The 19,933-nt window shown below is 41.6% G+C and overlaps 1 protein-coding gene across 2 annotated transcripts in view; it reads right to left on the bottom strand.

The window, feature by feature from the left end:
• The window catches only part of insra (insulin receptor a), a 67,781-nt gene that overhangs the window by 31,507 nt on the left and 16,341 nt on the right, over nt 1–19,933 (bottom strand). The window lies entirely within an intron of this gene.

Below are 19,933 nucleotides of genomic sequence, written 5' to 3' on the forward strand. Positions count from 1 at the left end.
AAACAAAAAAAAAGGTTTTTATACATCTGTAGAAGGATATTATAGCAAATGTATGCTATCACGGTTAGGGAATTCCACATTCAGCTACAGAGGTGCCTTGAGAGATATGAATTAACCGACTTGAAGATTTTCAGGATACGAGCCTCCATTTGGATGATTTTTGTGCTTCGACTTTGGAGCGCAAACTGGAGACATGATTCCAGCCAAGATTTGAACCTGATGTGTAAAATTTAAAGATTGGTCATCGTGCTGCCTCAACACCTTCCAAGAAAAAAAGTCTTCGGTAGTGTAAGCCCGGGAGGAATTAAGAGGTTTATATAGCTTCATTGCTCCAGAAAAGTGCTCATCAGCCAGAGTGAAATCCCTCACTGAGCCAGTCAGCAGCCGAGGGGATCATCTTGCAGTCAGCTAACAACAAGTGTTATTGTATACAAACAGCAGGGGGCCGGGGGACGGGGGTGGGGGGGGAACCGACATTTGCTTGACACCAGACAAACGCTTATGCGGAAGGCTGTCTTCGGCCGGCGGGAAGTAAACACGAGCGACGGTTGACGTCTTTTGCAAGCGAGACACTTTTGTAACATGAAACTGTGTGTGACTGGTGACTCAAGACCACACAACAACAAAAATGTGTGTCTTCATTAACTAGCAGGGTGATCCGTGTGTTAACTAAGCACAGAAACAAGAGTGGAAGAGATGATACAGCTGAACGTACGAGACAGGTGATGTTTGTGAACTTTGAAGGACAGATAGCAGGGCGCAAGGTGGCTGTTTATGCATGCGTCTGCATATGTGTGTTTGTAATAAGCCTGTTATGTAACATTAGAACAGGTGTAAAGGCACCTCCTAGTGTGTGTGCGTGTGCACGCATGCGTGTGCGCACGCATGTGCATGTATTGTTATCCAACTGTAAATGTGAGGACAAGGACGAAAGGTTCTTTGAAGTAAACAAGACCAGCTCAAAATAAAATACGCCAACATCACTTATGTTTTGGATAACGTAGTTAGGGGTCAAGGGTGCGCTTATTTTACAGTTCTCGGCACAAAAAGTGAAGACTGCTGAGCTGACTAGCATTAGCAGGCTCATTAACCTCAATCATGGGTGCCCTTTGTAATGACGTTTCTGTGTTGATTATCGAGCTGACTCCAAATGCACATTCGCTAAGGATGTAACGATAACGGCAATATCGTGATATCGCGATATTAAAACTGCCACAATATATCGTCGTCATGTCACAGTTTTACAAGCAGCATTTGTGCAGTTCTAGCACCCTCTGGTGGCTAGTTTTTTAGTGCAGTTTAATTTTCACAAGGCATGTTTTGGTCCTTCGATGTTTAAAATCCACACTATTGGTCAGATGAAGGGGAACGTAATATGCGTGTGAACTGAGTCAATATGTGAAGGAACTCAATATGTGCGTGCATTAGCAAGTAAGTGCCCTAATATTAAGTGTTATTAGAGATAGTAGGTTGTTTATATGCATTGCTGTAATGTACAAAAGCACAATATTCAGTATTTGTTTTAGTATGAGCTCATTTATTTATTTATTTTTATAATATTGTCACCTTTTTTGTATCGCCAACCTCCCCACAATATTGTGATAATTATCGTATCGTGACCTTCATATCATGATAATATCGTATCGTGATGTTTGGATATGGTTACATCCCTAGTGGTCGCATGGGCATCATGTAAGCAAGCTACAAGCACGAGAGTCGTGGACCAACTGATCGCAAAACATTATAGCAATCCCTCGTTTATTGCAGGGGTTATGTTCCAGACCACACCCACATTAGACAAAATCTGCAAAGTAGCAACTAAATATTAATTTCATTATGTACAGAATTTTTTTAAGTTTCATGTATAAAATAGTAATACCACAATATATGCATGTGAGGCAGAGGTATTATTTTTGTCCAATGGGATTAGGAAAATGGATGCATGGATGGATGTATGGTGGTGCCATCCTCATGTTCTACAACAGGGGTGTCAAAGTCGTTTTTGTCACGGGCCATTTTGTAGTTACAGCTTTCTATATAGGGCTGTTATGAGACAATGAAAACAAATAAATGCTTCATTGTCTCGTATTATACATATACTGTACACAACAAACTAATGGATTTTAAGTTTTGAAATCAGAAGTCACAGATAATATCTTCAATTAATGTTCACGTTATTCAAATTAGAAATTTTGGTACAGATTTTGAGCTAAGATTCTGACACACATGAATTGCTTTCACGTGCTACATAAAATGATGTGGCGCACCGCATGTGGCTCTCGGAAGTTTGACACCTGTATTCAACAGTGTATTATCTGTGATGTTGACTGTGTGGTAGGCCTGGCCGTGACATGAAAGTCGGCAAATGAGAATTTAGAGTTGTTTGGCTGTTATTAGCTGGTTAAAAAGTTATCCACATCAGTGATGATGTCAGTTAAGGCCAATATGGCACATTGTCTCAGAAAGTGCTTGTGTTTACTGTACCTCTATTCTATCCACCTAACTGTTGAATGACGACAATTCATTCTAACTACCTGTTGCAGCCTATATTAAATTAGCTAACAATGTTTACCACAGATGTGCAATCGTGTAGCGTAAGCCAGTTGTGCTTTGCAGTAGAGACATTACCCTTCTTTTATTAAATGTCATAAGATGGCGCCAAAGTCCTGGCTGACAGGAATGTAGTAATTGGTGTCAAGGAAGTATCATTAAAGTGATGCATCCTAACCAGGAGACTAAAATCTTCGCATATCAGGGAGGAGCTAAATTTAGCCTGGGTGAGTTTGAAATTATAAACTGTTTTGTTTAAACTATTAATATAGGCAATGATAAACATCTGCAGGTACTCTAGAATTTTGAAAAAGGTGTCATGATTTTCACGTTTGTATCTGGTTCGTGGTGCAAAAAAAGGCTGGGGGTCGCTGCTCTAACACCTTATTTAACACTGACACTGCCTCCCTTTCCCTGTGTCCTTTCGCCACCTCTTGTCATGTTGCTGGGCTCTCAGTGTGTTTTCCTTGTCTCACAGTGCCTGATTAATGAGAGGGGCGTGTCCCCTGCACCACACCTGCAGTGCATCACCTATTAGGCCTTCATAAGGACTGGGACTCCTTGCAGCCACTGTCGGGTCGTTGCTCCGTCTGCTCACAGCCATCGTCTAGTGTTTCTACTGTTTTTCGCCTTCGCTAATTATTATAGTTCCAAGATTCTCGATTTTCATCTACGTAAGTTTTGCTACGTCTCTTTTTGTTCCCACTTTTATGTGGCGTGTTTCATAGCTATAGTAAGTTGTTGCTTTCTTGTGTTTGTGGTTTATAGCCTTCGGGTCTTTTTGTGTTGTGTTAATTTCCCTCCTTGCCATTTGCAAGCACTTTTTGTTAACCTTTTTCCTGGCTGTGTCCAGCGCCTTATGTTCATATTCACGTGTTTTGGTGAATAAAACCTCTCGCTTACTCCTCTGTGTTCTGTGATTCTGGGATCCACTCTCCGGTCGCACCGGAATCTTAACACCTCTGAAGGAAGCGTGTGTGTGTGTGTGGGCTTCAGCAATATGAGAATGGCAGCGCGAGGGGGAACGTCAGGAGGGGTTGGGAGGCACCGTGAGGGGAAAACGTTATGATACAACCGCCTCTTACTAAGTCACTCAACCAGCTTTCATGACGTCACAACACAACGGCGGAGGGTTGGCATCGGAAACATAACATGCCTTTTATCATGAAGCCCCAAAGTTTGTTTCTAAACCCGTCCTTCAACTTTGCCTTTGCCACAAACGCACACATGGGGAACCACGAGGCACGCGGCTGACTCCCGATCCCGCAGGAGAGCTCCATGCCGGTGCGTCGCGGCTGCAAAAGATCCACCCTCGGCCTGAGCCAATGTGTTGGCTAGCTGCGGAGGCTAGCCATTCAAACGGCCTCTCCCCCATCTCCGAGGAAGACAGGCCGCCAGCTTTAACCCTTTAGGACCCTCTGAGCTGCTCCGCGTGAGAGCAAGAGTCTTCCAAAAGCATAATACAGACTGAAATATATTCCAGTTGCTTCACATTTTTATTTTTATTTTTTTTTACAAAATTAGTTTTTAACTTTGACAGGGGAAAAAAAAAACACACACGCTTAAAACAGCACTACAAAAAGGTCCTGCAGCACATACCTTTGACACCATAGTTGTTGTGAGATGCATTCTAGAAATTCTCCTGGGTCGGAATTTGAAATAAGTCAGCAACGTCTCAGTTGTTGAGTAATGTTGCGCACGTCCACAACCCATTAGCCGATTTGTACACTTAATTAAGATGTCTGACGCCTACTCTGACTTGTAAGTAACACCAAATTAGTTAATCGGCTTGACTGCTACTGCTAATGATTATCCCTTTCGGGAACGACCTGCTGGAACTTAAAATCTGGAAATGAAACTATTTGTGTGTCCTAAAAATGATGTACAATGCACTGACATGCAATGACATACATCGCAGGGGATACGTTCCAAACCTACCTGCAGTAGGTCAAAATCCGTGCTGGAGATCATACAAAAGTACATTTTTGAAAAGTTGTTGGACAAGTCTGCATTTGAGTGTCTAGACGCGAGTCGCGGCCAACAGCAGCTCTTGCATGAGAGTGCCGTTTTCGTTTATGGGTTTTACTGTTCGGCTTGCATTCAAAAAGCATCTAAAAAAGTGCATTGGCGACTGAGGTTCTCCTTTCCCATTTGCGCTGTCAAAGAAACCATTTTAGTGTTTACAAATATTTATTGTAATTATGTATATAGAACTACATTAGTGTAGTTTACTGACCGACTTGCATACAAATTCTAGCTAAAAAACTTGTTTTCATTGGTCAGCTACAAAGTTTTTAGACTACATGCCAGAGTCCAGCGTAATTGACATCGGAGAGAGACGATCAATAACCGTGGTTTAATATTTGATCATGAGCCAGTCAACTGTAGGTTTGAATGAACGTGAAAATAAATAAACAGCAGCAGTCTGCTTGCATTTTGTTTGAAATGTGTAATCATGTAGTTGTAGAGTACAAATACACTAAAATAAACACTGGGAAAAAAATGGACCACCAGGGCTCAATACGACGCCAGTGGCTCATCCAAACAACAGCAATGGCGCTGAAGGACAACATTTCAGGGTCAACACCCGTAAGGGGCCCTTGAGATGGGGCCTCTCTCAAGCCATCTTTAATCTGCCAAGCTGTGTGAGGACACTGTCAAACGTTCTATAAAACATGCTAATCTCCAAATAATCGCCACTATTATTTAACATGATGGGCCCTGCCAAAAGAATTGCATCTTTTCGCAACTCGGTTGGCCCAGGTGATAATGTACATTTGAGGAGTTTTAGCGAACTAGTTGGTTAACCAAGCATTACGGTAGAAGAGAAATTGTGTTTTGATTGACAGTGATTTGTAAGCTAGCTGACAAGTTACACTTGCACCTTGACTTTGGAGTTTATTTCGTTGTGTGACCAAGTTTTAACTATTTAGTCATTTATTTATTTATTTATTTATTTATTTAAATGAATGGAAATTACATTTATCTATAATTCCTCATAACCCCATAATGCATTTCAACTGGTGTAAATTATACGCTGATTTACAGCCTGATCTCTATCTCCCGCAACTAGCAGGGGTCGCCGACTGTAGCTTGTACGGTATAAAGACATAATAAAATAAAACATAAGGTCAAGAAATAAACTGATTGTATGAAACTGTATTACTATACAGTTAAACTGTGCGTCTGAGCTGTATGCCTTTAAATGGGGCGTGGCCTAGTGAGTACAGTACAGTCAGGAAAATCGCCATGGTTTTGGCTTACTGTAGCTGCTTGCTTGCAATTGCTTTCATTTTTCTATTTGTGTTCTTCATTGCTTGCCTTTTAACTCTAATAAATATTGCTAAAAGTGTATCGCGACTGCGATTCTCCTTTTGTCCACCCACTTCAATCGAGTTATGGCGAATCTCTAGTGCACTCATTAATCAAATGTTGGCTCTATTACTATTACGCACACAAAAAAAGAAAAGAAAAAATAAGCAATGGCTCATACAGTTATCAGTGAGGGGTGACAAAATTAATCGATTAATCAACAACCAATAGATTATTAAATCAATCAATGACTATTTCAATAATCGAGCAATCATTTAGAGCTAATTTTCCAAATCCTCAGATTTCTAACCTGGCAATAGCCAGATGGATATGCTTCGCAATATCCATCGTCGGGAAAAGGCGGGGCACTCAATTCAGGGACACAATAAATTCGAGTTGATTGGACAATGCGACATTCTACACGTTTGTTTTAACCAATCACGGCCACGGGTGAAAAATTTCATCTTCGTTCATGTCGAAGGGTGGGGAAAGCACAAACATCTTACCAGCTAGACATGCACGAAGCGCCTCTCGCTGTTCAACATTCAACAAGGAAACGGTGAGTAATTCTGCAAGAACAGAATTAATTGCAGCGTCCATTCATCCATGTTGGGTTTGTTTGTTAGCTCTAGCGTCGGCTTCCTGGTTTCGTCACAGTTGCATATCCCGCCCCCAAACACAATGTCGCTCTGTGATTGGTCCGAATCACCAGTGGATCGGGAACGGCGGTTATCAGCGGAAGCGGTACAAGATATATTCTCCGGAGTTTGTGAACTCACAAATACTGCAAGAAATCATCTTGCGAGAGCAAGGTTATCAGATTTCAGGCTCTCAATAGGAATTATTCAGATTTCTGTAGTTCTTTACGAAAGCAGACTGATTATCTTTTATGTTTAATTCAATTAAGACTATTTCAAAATATTTTACTCTGGAAGCTCAAACTAGTAACTGAATCAGTTTCAAAACGTTTGGTAAGTAGTACATGAATCGCTTTCATGGGATATCGCTTAATTAATGATTTGCTATTTTTTTAAACCATTAAAAAATACCAAATAAACTACAACTGTTTTTTTAAATACACTTTAATGCAAAAATAAAATGTATCCAATTATTCAATTAATCAAGAATCAAAAAAGGCTAATTACAATATGTTTGTATCATGATTGAGGCATTTCAAACGGCACTGGCTCTTACACTGCCGAGAGACCTAAGAGCGTTTATCCCAACCAGAAGAAGCACCACCATCACCCCTTAAATCATTCTATGGTATCCTTTTCAATCTGGCATGAAACAACCACTTATTCAGGCCTCATGCGTTAAACTTCATATCCAAAGGGCAGAAAATGCAAAATGGCGTAAGCCGCGGCGTGCTGTATATGGTAATTAAAATTCCACTGCAATGAAAAGGGCAGTATTTAGTTTCTTCTTTTTTTTCCCTCTGAAAGCCCAGAAGAGACAAATCCAAGCACGGACAAATAAAACGCTGACTGTCCAGCTCACTTTATGAGCAGGGAGGCACCACGAGAAACAGATAATTTTTGTTGAAACTGAACTATCAATGTTTGTAACAACAGCTGACATCGGAACTGTGAACCACAAACATCTCACATTACTGATCTGCGGAGAACCGAGGCTCCAAGTGGCATTTCGAGTACAACTACTTCACTGTTGTCCTTCAGTGGAAGCTGTGAGGTTTGTCTATTATTAATCACTTGTGATCAGTGGTGACTTTTTGTATCCTGGCCGTGGCCATTTGCAGGTTGATATGAACACGTTGTTGTTTTTATGTGAACTTAGAAAAAGAAAACCCGAAAAGAGGGTGATTGCTGTAAGATTGTACCTAAAATGAACCATGATTCATACACTGTTGTTGTTCTTGCTTGCTTATTAAAACAGTAAAAGTAAATTTGATTTAAAGGTGTATTTTTTTTAATGCCACCTGTCGCCTAAAGTGTCGCTGCAGCCTTTATGTCAAGTCGTGCGTGGTGCGCGTGCAAGTGCTCGAATTAACTCTTCGTTTATTCCGTTTTCTTGGAGTGTGAGCTGGAGTTTGGTCTGCGCTCGAAGCTGGCCTCTTCCTGTTTTTTTTCCCCCCATCCTAATTGTGTCCTACGCTTCCGAACACAACACTACACTACATGTCCGCGGGGACGAGCATGACATCACCCTCCATACTTCACCCCTCCTCAATACAAAAAAATAAATAAATAAATAATAAGTGGTGTGTTCGCACCAAGGGAAGATACAAACTGGCGCAGTCGCAATTAAAAAGTCAGGGCTCTGGGCATTGGTGGAGCATGCATGATGTAGAAAAAGCTTTAACGCTAACATTTTTTAACTCCACAATGCACCTTTAATGCCCACATCCCATATTTTCGCTAACTATTAAGCATTCTGAATTCCGTAGCATATTTTGACCGTATTTAATATTGTATGCTCTTGCGGTAAGGGTTTATTTGCATCATTTGTGCAGACCGTGGTGTAGAGAATATTTTATGTGGAATTTAAAATAAATGCAAAGAACATCACTTGTGAGACCCTATAATGATAAACATCGCAACGCCTTGACTCGAAAGTATTCAAATCATTCACAGGACTGAACAAACATGCCGGGAATGTGTTCGGCTAATTGAGTTCAGCGCATTCAGAAAACAAAGAAAGGAAAAAAATGTGACTATAACGCTAATGAGAAGAGTGCATTTGTTTTGTTCTTCCCGGTACACGTCATCGCTGGTGATGGGTTCTGATTCAGCAGCAGAGGCGGCGGGCTTTGGCCGAGCCCACGGGGGTAACAACAGGTAAACAATTTCATTAGTGAGCTCCGCTTTCCACTGATAGAGAACAGAAAAACAACACTGAGAGGAGGAGGAAGAACAGAACTTTTTGTTTTGAATGCGCTGCCGTTGTCATCGCCACCTGACAGCAGGATATCCAGTTTGTCCGTGACTGGAATAGAAATGATAAACGCAGTGGTGATGGGTGATTAGGGCTCCTGCTCAACAGGAAAATGACGCACGAGACGGCCTGCGATTGAGTCTTAACTGCCTTCCGGGACTTGCTGTCAATCGAAACACTGGAAACACAAGCAGCTGAGTCGTGTACACGCAAATATTAAAATAACACCAACAAGTTTTTGAATTAAATTTTTTAAAAATATGACCGTATTTTATCTTGTTTTAAAAGGACAAAGAGACCATACATAAAACTTTAAAGACCCTGCAAAGTGAATACAGACTGTGCATTGAACGGTTTAAGTTTTTCTAAAAAGAGAGCCCAGTGAGAGAGGCCCTGGCATGTGGACCCTCCCACATTATACTGTATAAGAAGTTGACCGCCATCGTTCGCATCAGTGGTTATCCAGCACAATTGTGACTTAGCTAGCTAGCTAACTGCTGTATGTTTGAAAATGCATTTTCCCTTCGGGCAGTCCGCTGGCATGGCTGCTGCATGCACACGCCATTCAAAGAAAGGCAGACTTGACAGCCAGCATGTGGACTGGGGGTTCCGTGATGGCGTGACCATTTTAGAGCGCCTCGTTGTGGACAATGAACCCGTAGGCTATATTTCAGGCACCGGATGCTTCATGGTGATACATCTTCAAACTTGTAGTTTGTTATGAGTAGATGTAAAAAATATACTAGTTGACGAAGTAGCATCCAGTTTCCCAGGTGGTAGTTGTGGTGCATGATTGATAGTTAAACTGGTCATGGTTTGCACACATTCAGTGGACACACCCAGAGTGTTTGTAAGAGGAGAGAATTGCTTCATTCTTCACAATTTGACCATGAAAATATTAAAACAATTTCACGGCTATTCTTACGACGATGCACACAAAATGGAGAATTATCCAAGGCTGTCAGCACTTGGTCCATTAAAACACAAGACAGGGTTTTTCCTGTGTACAAAATTAAGAGGCTGCCACCTCCACCTAATTTGCTTGCCACCTCCAGCCTGAGCCACTGATAGAGCTCAACACTGTGCTCCAGCTGTGTTGATTGAGCTTGGCAGGAACGCATTTTAACTGCAGTTGCAGTGTTGCGCCATTTCGGAGGCGCTATATCAACAGCAGTGCACCGGGAAGACCTGAAGCAACAAACAAAGAATAAACACTTTTTTTAAATTATTATTATTTTTTTAAAACTTTAATGTACCGAAGAAGAAACAGATCATGGAGCGCCCGCCCATTTCCTGGTTGTGAGGCAGAGGTAGCGCGCTCAAGCCATCGCCAAAGTCATAAAAACACAGTATATAGTATAAACATAATAGTGTTTTATTAAAACGCTAAATTATATTTACAATTTCATATGTACCAGTGGATGAATTTTTAATGATTGTAGTTAGAAAATGGCAAAAAATTAATGGCAACTTTCATATAAGCTTTAATTACTAGTCCCTGATGCGACCCATAATGGTATCGGTCACCGCCGCGAGTACCGATACCTAAAAATAAGACTGGTATTGGCACTGATACCGATTCCTGGTATCAGTAGTCACCCATCATAGTGAGGGTGATTACCACCTCTGTCTCAATTTGAGCCAGAAAAAAACCCTGCAAGACGAGGCTAACTGGCTTGTCTTGACGGCAATGACCATTACATCAAAAGCCCTCTGGTCTATCCTTTGTGACTTACTCTATTAAACAGTGCAGTATAAGACATTGTGATGTCACACCTAGTTTCTCTGCCCATGATTATGTCAAAGCCAAAAGCAGAGCCGCAGTGAAAATGAGTCTTTAAGCGCACACACGCACACAAAGAGTAACTCAACTATAGTTAGGCAAAACTTGATATGCTGAAACTGCAAAATTATCTGTTCAGTCAACAATTACAATCCAAACATACAAATCAGCCTGGATCTGGAATAAACAGTAAAACTTCCGTGCAGATCGGAAGGCTGTGGCCAGTGCACGGTTGGTGACGACAAACGCCTCCTGTCTGCCCGGCTTGAGCTGGATGCCTGAAATGTCTGGGATTCCACGGGACGGGCTCCAGTAGCTGTACGGTGAAGAGTTCGCAGGGTGCAGCTCCTGGCAAGTGCCAGAGCGGTGAAGTCAGCTCAGAGGGAAACACTCACGTTATGTGTGCATGTGTGTGTCTGCGTGGGGATTGGTGCTAACAGAACATTCTGCTGCACAGTGTGCACACTCAAGAGAGTGAGACCAAGCACTTTCCACAAGAGCTTCAGGACTCTCAAATGTACTGATTCAGTTCAGTGGGTTTGTTTTCGCCTTACTCAGCACTCAAATCAACACTTTTTGCTCGATTTCAGTCCGATCGTCATCACAACAACCGAACCAATCAATTTGACAAAGATAAATGCCAACACGATTACAATACAAATCATCGTGTTTCTGTTTATCTTCATTCCTTGTTCGGATAATTGAACTTTGAATTTTGTAATTTATTGTTTGTATTATGGGTCAGCATGGCTCAGTGGTAGAGTGGCCGTCTTCCATCCGTGAGGTTGTTGGTTCGATCCTCACCCCTGGTGACCATGTCGAAGTGTCTTTGAGCAAGACACTGAACCTCAATTTGCTCCCAGTGGAACTGGCCGTGCCCTTCATGGCAGCAACCAACCACTGGTGTATGAATGTGTGTGTGAATGGGTGAATGTGAGGCATTGTAAAGCATTTTGGGCACCATATGGGGTAGTTGAAGTGCTACATAAATAGCGTTGACCATTTTGTATTATGTATACTTAACTAATTATTTGTAATATGTTATACCTTTATTTCTACTCCATCCTCTTTTGCTCATTTGTTTTAAACGTACGTTTTATTTTATGAAAAATTAAATGCTAAATAAAAGCCATTAAATCACCATTTATTACTACAAACACAAAAAAAATACCGAAAATTGGTCCAGTTAAGTACCGGTTCAAATGTGAAAGGTACCAATTCCTATTTCACATTACAGAAGAAAGAAGAAATGGGAATATTTGGTTTATGACGGAAAAAATATAAAGTTCTAACCTTGTAATAAGGCTTACTGGCCGTCCGTGCATGTACTGTATAATTGCATTTGGATGACATTCAATCGAACTTGGATTTCCAAGTGGACTGGTGATCCTTAAATTAAATCACAGATGTCAGAATTGTGGTCAATATATTTCTCACTATCGGGTTAAGCTGCAGAATTTTCACTGAGCAGAAGATCTGTTCCCATTTCCCACACAACAGAGGCGAGGACTCCCCCCTCCTCTTCCTCACCCAGATTTTCAGTGTATTCATTTGAACACGATTTAATTTTCTTCGTACAATGGAATTAAAACTACGCTTTCAAGCTGTGCCAAATGCAAATGACTGTAGACGGTAGAAATTACATCGGAATAGAGTTTGAATTTCTGACCACTCCAACATTCAAACCGAGTATGACAAGAATCTAATTTAGGGATGGCAGTGTGAACACAAATGCAGACAAATCTGTCTTTGTTTCCCCAGGTCACGAATTCCCTTACATCCCAAACTGATTAAACATTGTAAACCTCAAATCCAACCAAAGCAGCCTTTACAAGCAACTGACTTTCTTGATATCCGCAGCTATCATAAAAGTGTCTGGTTCCGCTGGCCGGCTCTCACCACCATTCATAACCCCACAGCGGAAATGGCGAAACAAAGACCGGAAACAATCAGAATGAACACTCTGTCAACTTCGACGATGACGATCGCCTAGAACGGGCAAAGCGCGGTAGTAAGCCCCGTGTGGGAGCAGGAGGGCAGAGTTCGACAGTCTTGTGAAGTGTCCTTGTCCGCCTCAGTGACCGCTAGCTCTGACCTCGCTATTCCTTCCTCCAGAGAGTGACGGATGATTTCAATTGCAGTCACTCCACATTGTTACTCGTCCTCCATCTCCTAGCAGCAACACCAAACAATACCCACCCCCACGCATAAGTTACGTCAATGTGTGATCTATCTATACACCTCATTTTAAGGACACACACTGATCCGGAAAGCTCCATCTTGTCCATACGTGATTGACATCTTCACGCCATCGACTTCTGTCAACAAGGTATTAACCATCAGCAGAAAAGTATTAATTATGCAATACGTGCTGGCAAATGGCCACCTCCGGTGTATTGACTTCATCCCAAGGAGGATAATTAAGATGGGTTTTAATAACAAAACCATGTGGGGCAATAGACACTCTTTTAATTTTCCTCGCTAGCAAGAGATGGCAAACAAAGATTAGTAGTGCAAATAAGAGGATAGGACACATTGCTAGGACACTCTGCAAGTAGAATGGAGTAACCAAACAACGAGATACTACTAACAATAGCTAGAGTACAGAACACTTTGTATGTTGCTACAGTGGAACCGTCAAAGTTGAAGTGGTTGGCACGCCTGCCTCACAATTCAGAGGTTCAGGATTCAAATCTCAGCTCTGGCTGTGTGCAGTTTACATGAGATACCTCATTTCAGCTAAAAAAAAATATATATATAGTAGGGGTGTGAATTGCCTAGTACCTGACGATTCGATTCGTATCACGATTCACAGGTCACGATTCGATTCGATACCGTTTAATCCCGATACGAATTTATAAGTCGTTTGTTGCGATTTTTTTTCATTCAAATTTAGAAAATACTAATCAGTAAGCTTGTAAAGTGTAAGATTTATATGGAAATGTATTATTTATTTATCTGAAATTTCAGTCTTATAGAGGTTGTAATCTGTTTCATGTTTGAACAGCATTAAAATAAAATATTAAGGCTTAATGTTCCGTTCATATAACATTCTTCCATGCTCAAGGTGTGAATCCTAACCCCGAAGTCAGACGTTTTGTTGAATAACAATTCTGAGCTCTTAAAAAAAAAAAAAAAAAAAAAAAAAAACGATTTTTTTTAATTGAATCGATTCGAGAATCGCGCGATGTAGTATCGCGATATATCGCCGAATCGATTTTTTTTTAACACCCCTAATATATAGGGTTGTTTTATGATAAAAAAAAAAACAACAACAACAACTAATTCACAAGGTATTCACTGTACAAAAAATTATGTAAAGCACTTTGACTTATTAGCTAAATAAAGGAGAACACCACTGCATATGTTTGACAGTTAAGAATGTTAAATTATTTCCCAAAGCTGTACAGTTACTTGTATTAATGGTTTTATGATGTATCCGATTTAGCTGCGAGACGTGATAGAATCAGCTGGTTACCACAGTGACGTGCATGTGTTTTGATTAAATCTCAACAGAACTGATTAATTTATAAAAAATGAAGTGTGTGTAATACTTCATCATACACAAGTTCATCAGTCCTTCATCACTCAGAAAATGGAAACTCAATCAGACTTGTGACTAGCGGGATCACAATTACTGTCGACGAGACCATATCTCACTCAACATTAGACGGTGCGGCCGCTGTTGACATGGCACGTGTTCATGCAGGTGCGGAAGGTCAAATCTAATCAGCGCAGCTAACCAGCCTCCTGCAAGCTCGCTTCGCTTCGCCACTTTGCCCGAAGGATGCGCACTCTTTCCGCCGCAAAAGGGAATGGGTGTAATCTGTTGCGGTTGCAGCTAGAATTACCCTGCGGCGGAAGAAGCAGGTTGATGAGGAAGAAGGGGACCGAAAGCCCAATTCACACTGGCTGCAGAAAGGACGCGGTGTGTTTTCCGTACGGCTTCCGCAAGGACTGCAATTCACACCGCGTGCGTCAAGTGTCCGGAAATCTGTTCCCGACAGACCACAAGATCACGTGGGGTTCACGCTGGAGAGTTGAGTTCACCCAATAACAACCGTGTATATAGAGTCCTATTTGTAAACAACAGCCACGCTTGGCTGTTGTCACATCGATATGCTTTTTGGACATTATTTCTGGGACTTCTACCATGGCTGTTCTACCATGGGTAAGTATGTTTTGTGTTTAAATAGTGTCATTTTGTCATGTTTGATTTATTCTGAGCTTATTTTTTTTGTCTTAAATGTCCGACTCATGTCATACTATGTAGCTAGCTAGCTTCCCTACCAAAAAAACGAGTACGCAAACGGTTTTATTTTTAAATATACCGGATTTACCTTGATGCAAGACGCCCGACTTCCTGTCCGGCTAGTGTCATTTCTTCAGCTTCATGCAATTACGCATGCGGCGTCTGGAAGAAATAGAACGCTTGCGGAAACCTTCCGCATCGCCGCAGTTGTTCCGCACCGCAGACGCAAAGCACCGCAGCTGGTGTGAATTGACACAGACTTAAATGCGTTCCATCCTTGCGGCATCCGTACGGCCGCTGTAAGGAAAACGCACCGCGTCCGTTCCGCAGCCAGTGTGAATTGGGCTTAAGGGTTCTGACTCCAAACGTGGGCTCTAAGCCAGGTCAAGCCGCAGGGATCTGGAGTCAAGTTCTTTTGTTTTGCGAGTGCGATCAAATGATTCTTACAACAGCTGCCTAATCCCCTAAATGTCAACTAAGCAGCCATTTACTGTCACGTTAAGAACAAGTGGATACATTTTATTGGGAATGGGATACAGTGTTATCATCCACATTTGTATGACTCTTAAGTCATACAACTTGGAAATGAGCCTGTGGAAGAGGAATTTTTGTGGAAAGGCCAAGATAGATAGCTTGCCAGACTTCCACAAATCCAGTTTAATTTCACAAATCAGGCTATGCCTTCACATCATATCTCACTAAGCTTCTACAAATCTCGCAAAGCTTCTGAATGTTTTGCCTATCCCACTAAACTTCAACATATCTCATCTAACTTCCACATCTTGTTAGGCTTCTCAGAGTGTTTATGCATATTCCGTCTTCTGCATTTTAAAATGCGACAAAACAACATCCTTTTTCTCCCGTTGGCGAATCTCGAGTGCTGACAATGGCCTAGAGGCCAGACACTAGTTTCCACATACATGCATTGCGAGGCTTTGCAATAGACCATCATAAATGTCACCAAACGTCTGCATATTTCTTAGGTTTCCAGATATCTCACAAGGCTTCCACATATCTCGCTAAACTTCTATCTTACGAGGCTTCCACGTAACTTGCCATTGATTTATGTCACCAGCTTTCCGTATTTTTTGCTGGATCTCTGCATATCATGCTATGCTTCCACACATCTTGCTATGCATCCACATATCTCATAAGGCTTCCACATACCTTACTATGCTTCTGTATATCTCCCCATATACACTTTCATATGTACTGTATATGTTGCCAAGCTTCTGTATCTCGTTGTGTTCCAGCATATCCTGCCTTAATGCCGCATATTTTTCGCTAGACTTGCACATATCTCACGTTTGGGTTTCGTATACACGTTGCCAGGCTCAATAGTTTTCTACATATCTCGCTAGGCTTCTGCATATCTTCCACAACTCTCTTTGATACCGCATATTCTATTTTTGCTAGTATCCACATATCTTGCTATATTATCTTGTTAGACTTCAGGCTTGTTTCGGGAGACTTCCACATGTCTTGCAAGATATACGTCCATGTACCATATACTGCTAGTCATCTGCTTCCTAATATCTCATTCGGCTTCCATATAGCTTGCTTTACTTACACAAATCTCTTCAGATTTCCACAGATCTCTAAGGCTGCACTCAGACTGCAGGCATATCTGATTCCATTTGGTTTCCTCCTCAAATCTGATTTTTACGGATGACTGTCCACACTGATTTTTAGCAAGTGTACAAATCCAATCTGGGACTGTTCAGACTGGGCCAGATTATTGACCCATCTGACAGGTTGCTGTAGCACTGACCAACTAGTTCCTCGCAAGTGTGTTAAGCATGTGAGGATGATAAAATGTACATTCAGAATACGACCTCCATATGTCTATGGCTACAACTAGGCAATAATTTGTTTCTATTTGTGCATGCAAGAAACCGACAGGGCAGTGGAGTCGTCTAGGCGTTTGACTACTGGAGCATGTGAGGAATCAGTTGGGCAGGTGAATCCGATGGGATACTGAAAGCGCTTGTGGTCCGGCACATTGGGGTTTGTGTTGCGTAGTGACGTCAACGACAGTCAATTCTGATCCGTGCGTTTGAAGTTGATCAGACTGGGACGCATCCTGTCCATAACGGACATAAAACTACCTCACAAATGTGGTTTCAATCTATCCTGCAAAATTCGGATTAGATGTGTTTTGTGTCTGTTCAGACTACAAAAGAGCTTTCAAGTTTCAATCTGGATGCGCTAAAAAAATCCTATTTTAGTTGGCTGTCTGAACAACTCCTAAGGGCTTCCGCATATCTCACTGTGGCCCCCATAACATACAGTATCTCGCTAGGCTTCTGCATATATCTTGCTGGACGTCCATATATCTTGTTAGCCTCACACCTTTTTTGAAAGGCTTCTGCATATCTAGCTGATATTGCGCAAATCTTGCTCGCCTTCCTCCCAGCAGTTAAACCCCAGTTTCCCACCAAGCACTTGCATATAGGGCTGGCCTTCAACATGTCATATGCTGTTAGGCTACTGCACAGCCCACAAAACTTTCTCATGTCATATCCTGTCAGGGTTTTTGCAGATCTCACCAGTTTTCCATATTCCCAATTGAAATTGTCACATTATGTGGTTGAGGCTCAACTGTGACTATGGCGAGTGAGCACACGACTGGAGAGCCGTGCATTTTGGCCAACATCTGGTCTGGACCAAGTGTTGCTGGAATGAAACTTCAATGCATTTTGACAGCAAATCTCATGGGTTTGTTTACTGAACCAAAGAAAATCTTGCTTGAATCAAATTTGATGCACTCTCCAACCAGTCAATTGTCCACGGGGGAGGAAAAAATATGCACATTTGGCTAACGTCCAGCAATTTACAGTGCCTCCATTTTCTCAACATGGGAGGGCAGCAGCTGGTGTCTGATTTGCCAAACAACCGCTGAGCGACAAAGCGGGTCCAGAATAATTGGATCAGCAACTTTGCAGATGTGGGTCACAAGTGCACTGTTTGTCCCAATAGATTGCAGAGGTGGCGTCAATGTCAAGTCAAAATGGTGAATTGTCCTTTCAGTGAGTGAAAACTGTATATTTGATGTGGCAGATATTCAAGGATTAACATCACAGATGACCACCACAAATATTATATATTACTCCAGAAGGGGATTATGGTGTCCAAAAACAACGTATGCGCTGCACAGCCAGCAATAATGACGGTCAAAAAGGTGCAGTCACAGCCCTCATGCTATCTCCAGCTACAAATCAAATAAGATTGGCTTTTGTCTAGCTTTTTTTTTACTGGCTTTTGTAATATTTCTCATATTACATAATATTCTGCAATAACTGTAATGTTCTTGACAATGTTAAAAAGACGGAAATTCAGCCAAATTATTCTGTAAGTGGGTTTCTACAGGCTAGCAGCTTTTATTTGGGCTTTTTCACCTTGTTTGTTTGCATTTCTGAACCTCAATTAAGTATCTCACTGAGGGTGCGAACATTTGCTGAATGTTAATCTCTCGTTAGGGTTCCTGGAACGTTTGTCATGTTTTTTTTCCCTTTCTTTGGAACATATTCAAAGTTTCCTTGCGACAAGAAGAAACATTAAAACCGTTGGCGAACGATTGGCAAACGTCTGCGACCTTGAATAACCTTGACGAGAAATCAACATTCACTACCTTCGTGAACACTCGCAAATGCCTGGCCTCTCAGTGGAATATGGGCTTTACTGTCCAACTATGGGCATAAGATGCACAATTTTGTAGTGGTTCAGAATCAGAGAGCCATTGATGGGATAACTGGCCAAGTGTGGCGTCGCATTAAGATCCAGATTCGTACAGTGGAAGTTGCACTGAAATAGAAAGTACTTTAGCAAGCTCCAGTCTATGACACAATGCCAAAGCATTGCAACACAGCTAACTTTAGCCAAAGCTGCAGTTCATCATCATCCATGATAGATGATGGTGAATTATTTTTGCTTTGCACAGTGACCCTTATTGGCTTTTATTTGGTCCAAACAAGATGAAGCAACATGATACAGAACATTGGCTTAGTTTGAGATGTAGTTAACTAACCACAATCTTATCAACGTGTGAAAACAATTTGATCAAAGGGAGACAATTGAGTTTGGAAAGGCAATCTGGCAGCACAGCCGCATACAATTAATTAGTTAAAGTTAATTGAGCTCATCAATTGTCATCAGCTTACTAGCCACTGCCCCCACGCCCCCTTTTTTCAGTAACACGAAAAGTGTTCGCAGTTCAAGTTCTCGGAAGAATCTTGCACGAGGGTGCCGTCCCGAAACCTTTGCTTGCATCCTTACGCAACACAGTGGCCTGCGCTTTGACAGCTCCCAGATACGTTTCTCCACCTGTGTTTGTGCTCCCCTCTCTGAAGACTGTTTTGGTGCTTCCTTCTTCTCATTGTTGGGCATATTATTATTAGTCAAAAATGTAAATGTAAAATTGGGACTCGAATCAAAATTTCAAGACAATATATGGCTTAAATGTCATACAAAGTTTGGATATTTAAAACAGAAAAAAAAAAAACATTTGGGAGTGGAGCGGAAGAGAGCAGAGGAGTTCCGAGCAGGCAGAGACGTCAGTGCTGTAATTAAAGCCTGTCGAGAAAATCCGCGTATATAACAGATCTATTTGGCTTGCGAGGTTTAAAAAAAAAAAAAAAAAAAAAAAGTGTGTGTTGTGTATGTTTTGGTGTTTCTGCCATCGTATGTTGGAGCGTGTGACAGTGTTTCTGCTCATTAGGTGTGTCTGTGCTAATAGACCTGCCACGTGTGAACCGACGCGGCTGTCTGACGTATGCCGCCCATGTAAAAGAAAACGGCCGACTTTGTGTCTCTGATGTTTGCGCGCACACGCGACTACTGAGAGGTGACAAATCAAAACACATCCTTCCGTCGAATGATTCGAAAATGGAAGCGCCTGTGAAGGTGTTAGCAATCAAATGTTAAGTGGATAGATTTCTCTGTATGTGGCCATATGTTGTGTCCTCCAATTTCATGATTGAAAGTGAAGACAAATTAATGTTACTTCCCATTTAATTGGTGTACACCTACCATCACTGCAAGCTAAATCTTTCTACTGCCTGTTGGTTCTTCAGCCATTTTTGAAATCGTTAAATGTTACATCATAAGCAGGTATAATCTTCTTTTCCTACATTTAAGCATTT

Source organism: Festucalex cinctus, chromosome 1 (assembly GCF_051991245.1).
Source record: "Festucalex cinctus isolate MCC-2025b chromosome 1, RoL_Fcin_1.0, whole genome shotgun sequence".
Lineage (NCBI taxonomy): Eukaryota > Metazoa > Chordata > Actinopteri > Syngnathiformes > Syngnathidae > Festucalex > Festucalex cinctus.